Genomic DNA, 7,162 nt, shown 5'->3' on the forward strand with positions numbered 1-7,162 from the left:
CAGATATATTTTTAAACGTCTGTTTGGACTCAAGTAACAAGTCCTTGGATACAGGCCAATTCATTGGAAATGTAATTCACAGCCATGTATAAATAACCACGGCTGATTGATTAACTAGGTTATTGGAAATCACGAGAAAAATACTGACATGATCAACAGCCCACAGTAACATTATTCTAACAGAGGAAAGACCTAGGTCTGTTTATCATACATGTACTGTATGTGTGAGGGACCCTGTCACTTGTGTGTGGTGGAGCCTCTGTGACTCAAAACAAACAAACTGGCCAAAGGGTGACAAAGGTTGTTTTTTTGTTTTTTTGTTGGGGGGGGGTTCTAGTGCAAATGCTCTGATACTTTAACTAATCTATGAACGAATCCAAAATGCAGCAGCATATACCATAGAGGCAGGAGCACCCGTCTCGTAAACAGAGGTTTACTATCAGACTGTTAGCTGTTATCTGGGAGTGCAAAAGCCCCTGGCTGGCCTCTGACACTGTTCCCCTTCATGTGCCTCTGTTCTGAAAGAGATGGAGAGACTGTGACACACCTCTGGATCAACACAAAGAACATTCTTATCTTCTTCTAACTTCTACTATTACCACGACAGGTCCTCAGGTCTGACAGACATTATAGTATATTACACTTTACACAGCCTTACACAGTTTGACGTGTCATTATGCACCTACCGTATGTAATGTCAGATGCACAGTGCATTTGGAAAGTATTCAGACTCCTTCCATTTCCCCACATTTTCTCATAAATCTACACACAATATCCCATAATGACAAAGCGAAAACAGGATTTTGGAAATGTTTGCAAATGCATTACAAATAAAAAACAGAAATACCTTATTTACATAAGTATTCAGACCCTTTGCTATGAGACTCTAAATTGAGCTCAAGCGCATCCTGTTTCCATTGCTCACCCTTGAGATGTTCCTACAACTGGATTGGAGTCCACCTGTGATAAATTCAATAGATTGGACTTGATTTGGAAAGTCACACACCTGTCTATATATGGTCCCACAGTTGAAAGTGCATGTCAGAGAAAAATCCAAGCCATGAGGTCGAAGGAATTGTCTGTAGAGCTCCGAGACAGGATTGTGTTGAGGCACAGATCTGGGTAAGTGTACCAACAAAAAAGTCTGCAGCATTGAAGGTCCCCAAGAACACAGTGGCCTCCATCATTCTGAAATTGAAGAAGTTTGGAACCACCAATGTCAGGATTTGGCCAGGGTTGTTCCGGGTTTTGGTCAGTAGATGCCCCCATTGTGCTTTTTGTCCTTGTGTTTTTCCCTTGATCCCCATTAATTATTTGCACCTGTGCCTCGTTTCCTCTAATTGTATTTAAACCCTTAGTTTCCCTCAGTTCTGTGCTCTGTGTTTGTATGTTAGCACCCTGCCCTAGTGTTCTGTGTACTCTTGTCGATTCCGGGTGACGCTCTTGTGGTATTCTGTTTTTTGTTTTTGTTTATTTTTTGTGAGTTTCTTTTGAGGCCTTTTTGTGCTTTTCCTACCACCTTTTGGATTTGCCATTTTTTGTATTTAAGGATTTTTTCTTTATTAAATACACCGTCTTAAGTACTGCTGTGTCTGCCTCATCTTCTGGGTTCTGCTGACTATTCGTGGCTCAGTTGGTTAAGTGACTGTTTCTCACTCCGGAGACCCAGGTTCGAAACCGGGTCCTGACAACCAAGACTCTTTCTAGAGCTGGCACCCAGCCAAACTGAGCAATCGGGGAGAAGTGCCTTGTTCAGGGAGGTGATCAAGAACCCGATGGTCACTCTGACAGAGCTCCATAGTTCCTCTGTGGAGATGGGAGAACCTTCCAGAAGGACAACCATCTCTGCAGCATTCCACCAATCATGCCTTTATGGTAGAGTGGCCAGACAGAAGCCACTCCTCAGTAAAAGGCACATGACAGTCCGCTTGGAGTTTTCCAAAAGACACCTAAAGGACAAACAAGATTCTCTGGTCTGATGGAACCAAGATTGAACTCTTTGGCCTGAAAGCCAAGCGTCACGTCTGGAGGAAACCAGGCACCATCCTTATGGTGAAGCATGGTGGTGGCAGTGTCATGCCGTGGGGAACGGAGCAAAGTACAGAGAGATCCTTGATGAACACCTGCTCCAGAGCGCTCAGGGCCTCAGACTGGGGCAAAGGTTAAAGTTCCAACAGGACAACAACCCTAAGCACACAGCCAAGACAATGCAGCAGTGGCTTAGGGACAAGTTTCTGGATGTCCTGGAGTGGCCCGCCAGAGCCCAGACTTGAACCTGAACAAACATCTCTGGAGAGACCTGAAAATAGCTGTGTAGCGATGCTCACCATCGGACTTGACAGAGCTTGAGAAGATCTGCAGAGAAGAATGGGAGAATCTCCCCAAATACAGGTGTTCCAGGCTTGTAGCGTCATATCCAAGAAGACTCGAGGCTGTAATCACTGCCAAAGGTGATTCAACAAAGTACAGAGTAAAGGGTCTGAATACTTATGTAAATTTGATATTTAGTTTTTTTATTTTTTAATACATTTTCAACCATTTCTAAAAACCTGTTTTTTCTTTGTCATTAAGGGGTATTTTGTGTTGATTGATGAAGGGGAATTTTTTTTAAATCCGTTTCAGAATAAGGCTGTAAGGCAACAAAATGTGAAAAAGGTCAAGGGGTCTGAATACTTTCCGAATGCACTGTATATCATCTTGTTAGGTAATGTTGCAGCCGGCAGGCGTCAGTGACATAAATAGTAGAGGAGCCCTTGGTCTCAATGGTTCTTATTGTGACCATTCTTTGACGTCATCATTGACAGGAATAGTATATGTGAGAGGGGGTTTTAAATATACCTGGTTTTATCACGGCCCAGAAATAATGGGAAATATAGAGGTAAATGATTGCTGTATGATTAATTATAATTGACTGACGGTCTGTTCTGTTCTGTTCTGTGGTGAACAGGAACAGTGGAATCTACTGGTACCCTCTCAGAACAAGCACGGCACAGATGCTGCGTCACACCTCCATCACTCTCTCCAGCCTCCCCAGTTGTCAGGGAGGAGGAGGGCGAAGCACCACAAAGGTGAGGTAAATAGGTGCGCCATGGCACGTCTGCAGCAGGTGTTATTAGGGACTTGCAGCTGCTTGGCACTGGTGGGAAAAATACACTTTTAGCCTCTTAGCATTTCAGCCCAGCGGACCCCAGCTGTGACATCACACAAATTAAATGGGAAATATAATTACAGCCAGCCCCCGCCGCTTCCATTAATAACGCGTCAGAGAGTTTGGGCGGGAGAAAAAACGAAGACAAAAGGTTGTCACGGTGAATCAATAGAGACTATGTCAGCACAGCGAAGTGGACAAGTCTGATTAATGTATGTCAGCCTGACACATTACAGACAAGTACAGCGACAGGAAGAGGGCCATTAGGCGTATGACTGGCAATGCCTCGTCAGAGCGCCTCAGAAGAAAGGATAGGGGCCATTTTTACTTCCACTGCCAGTCAGTGTCTCAGTGCCACTCACTCCAATCCTCATGTGACCATAGATCTACAGGTTGCCTGAATGGATCCCTGAATTACATCCTATTCATCACACTGTAGCAAAACACCCTGGATTGCTTTTACACGTACATGCTTTCTATTTTGAAAAACATTTTATTGTCGGTGACATCACCCGATACACGGGTAACCACAGTGAGTGTGTCAGGTCTAACATCCCATGACGACTCAAATAGAATGGTCTAATTTGTCACTTTAATTTAGCTGTCTGGTAGTGGTTCTTACACAGACGTGACTCAACCAATACAACACCTCGATCTAGAATGGCACCGGAGAGGATGGCTGAAGTTTTACGTGCTCCTGGTGTTGTCTGTAACTTGTTTTTTTTTAAACTTATTTTGTACATAATGTTGCTGCTACCATCTCTTATGACCGAAAATAACTTCTGGACATCAGAACAGCAATTACTCACCTCGAACTGGAAGAAGCTTTTTCCTTTAACGAGTCCGACACGAAGGACATACTGCTTTCTCGGGAACAGGCCCAGATCCCCATCATTTGTGTGAAGAAAAGACGGAGAAAAAGAGGGCAGATGTTGAGCTGTCTTCTGAGAAATCATGGGCGAGCGAGTAAACTCCCACTTCTATCCTTTCTATTGGCCAATGTGTAATCATTGGAAAATAAAATTGATGACCTACAATCAAGATTGAAATTGCTCATCCAGAAGCGGTGCTCCTAGTGGCCGGGGACTTTAATACAGGCAAACTTAAATCCATTAACCTCTTGCGACGAGCAATCCCGTATCCGGGAGCGTAATTATAGCCTCAAGCTCATGACCATAACGCAACGTTAACTATTTTTGAAAATCAAAAATGAAATGAAATAAATATATTGGCTCACATGCTTAGCCTTTTGTTAACAACACTGTCATCTCAGATTTTCAAAATATGCTTTTCAACCATAGCTACACAAGCATTTGTGTAAGAGTATTGATAGCTAGCATAGCATTTAGCCTAGCATTCAGCAGGCAACATTTTCACAAAAACAAGAAAAGCATTCAAATAAAATAATTTACCTTTGAAGAACTTCGGATGTTTTCAATGAGGAGACTCTCAGTTAGATAGCAAATGTTCAGTTTTTCCAACAAGATTATTTGTGTAGGAGAAATCGCTCCGTTTTGTTCATCACGTTTGGCTAAGAAAAACCCCCGAAAATTCAGTCATTACAACGCCAAACTTTTTTCCAAATTAACTCCATAATATCGACAGAAACATGGCAAACGTTGTTTAGAATCAATCCTCAAGGTGTTTTTCACATATCTATTCGATGGTAAATCATTTGTGGCAGTTGCCTTTCTCTTCTGAACCAAATGGAAACGTGCATGCAGCTGGAGATTACGCCATAATTTCGACGGGGGACACCAGGCGGACACCTGGTAAATGTAGTCTCTTATGGTCAATCTTCCAATGATATGCCTACAAATACGTCACAATGCTGCAGACACCTTGGGGAAATGACAGAAAGTGTAGGCTCATTCCTTGCGCATTCACAGCCATATAAGGAGACATTGGAACACAGCGCATTCAAAATCTGGGGCATTTCCTGTTTGAAATGTCATCTTGGTTTCGCCTGTAGCATCAGTTCTGTGGCACTCACAGATAATATCTTTGCAGTTTTGGAAATGTTAGAGTGTTTTCTTTCCAAAGTTGTCAATTATATGCATAGTCGAGCATCTGTTCGTGACAAAATATCTTGTTTAAAACGGGAACGTTTTTCATCCAAAAATGAAATACTGCCCCGAGGTTCAAGAGGTTAAATGTGCAACCAGAGGGAAAAAAAACTCTAAACCACCTTTACTCCACACACAGAGATGCATACAAAGCTCTCCCCTGACCTCCATTTGGTAAATCTGACCATAATTCTATCCTCCTGATTCCTGCTTACAAGCAAAAACTAAAGCAGTAAGTGCCAGTGAATCGCGCAATACGGAAGTGGTCAGATGATGCGGATGCTATGCTACAGGAATGTTTTGCTAGCACAGACTGGAGTATGTTCCGGGATTCATCCAATGGCATTGAGGAGTATACCACCTCAGTCATTGGCTTCATCAATAAGTGCATCGGCGAAGACGTCCCCACAGTGAACGTACATACATATCCCGACCAGAAGCCATTGATTACAGACAACATCCGCATCGAGATCAAGTCTAGAGCTGCCGATTTCAAGGAGTGGGACACCAATCCGGACGCTTATAAGAAATCCCACTATGCCCTCAGACGACCCATCAAACAAGCAAAACGTCAATACAGGATAAAGATTGAATCCCACTACACCGGCTTTGACGCTCGTTGGATGTGACAACTATTACGGACGACAAAGTGAAACCTAGACGCAAGCTGGCCTGTGACCCGAGCCTACCGGACGAGCAAAATGCCTTTTATGCTCGCTACGAGGCAAGCAACACTGAAGCATGCACGAGAACACCAGCTGTTCCGGACAACTGTGTGATACGCTCTCGGTAGCCAATGTGAGCAAGACCTTTAAACAGGTCAACATTCACAAAGCCGCGGGGCCAGAACGATTACCAGGACGTGTACTCAAAGCATGCACGGACCAACTGGCAAGTGTCTTCACTGATATTTTTTACCTCTCCCTGACCGAGTCTGTAATACCTACATGTTTCAAGCAAACCACCATAATCCCTGAGCCCAATGAAGCAAAGGTAAACTGCCTAAATGATTGCCGCTCCATAGCACTCACGTCGGTAGCCATGAAGTGCTTTGAAAGGCTGGTCATGGCTCACATCAACAGCATCCTCACGGATACCCTAGACCCACTCCAATTCGCATACCACCACAACAGATCCACAGATGACGCAATCTCAATCACACTCCACACTGCTCTTTCCCACCTGGACAAAAGGAACACCTATGTGAGAATGATGTTAATTGACTACAGCTCAGTGTTCAACACAATAGTGCCCACGAAGCCCATCACTTAGCTAAGGACCCTGGGACTAAACACCTCCCTCTGCAACTGGATCCTGGACTTCCTGACGAGCCACCCCCAGGTGGTAAGGGTAGGCAACAACACATCTGCCATGCTGATCCTCAACACTGGGGCCCCTCAGGGGTGTGAACTTAGCCCCCTCCTGTACTCCCTGTTCACCCATGACTGTGTGGCCAAACACGACTCCAACACCATCATTAAGTTTGCTGACAACACAACAGTGGTAGTCCTGATCACCGACTACGATGAGACAGCATAAAGGGAGGAGGTCAGAGACCTCGCAGTGTGGTGCCAGGACAACAGAGGGTAGTGCATACAGCCCAGTACATCACTGGGGCCAAGCTTCTTGCCATCCAGAACCTATATACTAGCCGGTGTCAGAGGAAAGCCCAAAAAATTGTCAGAGACTCCAGTCACCCAAGTCATAGACTGTTTTCTCTGCTACCGCACAGCAAGCGGTACCGGAGCGCCAAGTCCGGAGCGTAAGAGCCTTCTTAACAGCTTCTACCCCCAAGCCATAAGACTGCTGAACAATTAATCAAATGGCCACCGGACTATTTACATTGACCCCCCCCCCCCCCCGCCATCCCTTGCTGTTTATTAACTATTTTGCATAGTCACTTCACCACTACCTACATGTACCCCCGCACATTGACTCGGTACCGGTA

Source organism: Oncorhynchus masou, chromosome 2, assembly GCF_036934945.1.
Source record: "Oncorhynchus masou masou isolate Uvic2021 chromosome 2, UVic_Omas_1.1, whole genome shotgun sequence".
In the NCBI taxonomy this organism is placed as follows: domain Eukaryota; kingdom Metazoa; phylum Chordata; class Actinopteri; order Salmoniformes; family Salmonidae; genus Oncorhynchus; species Oncorhynchus masou.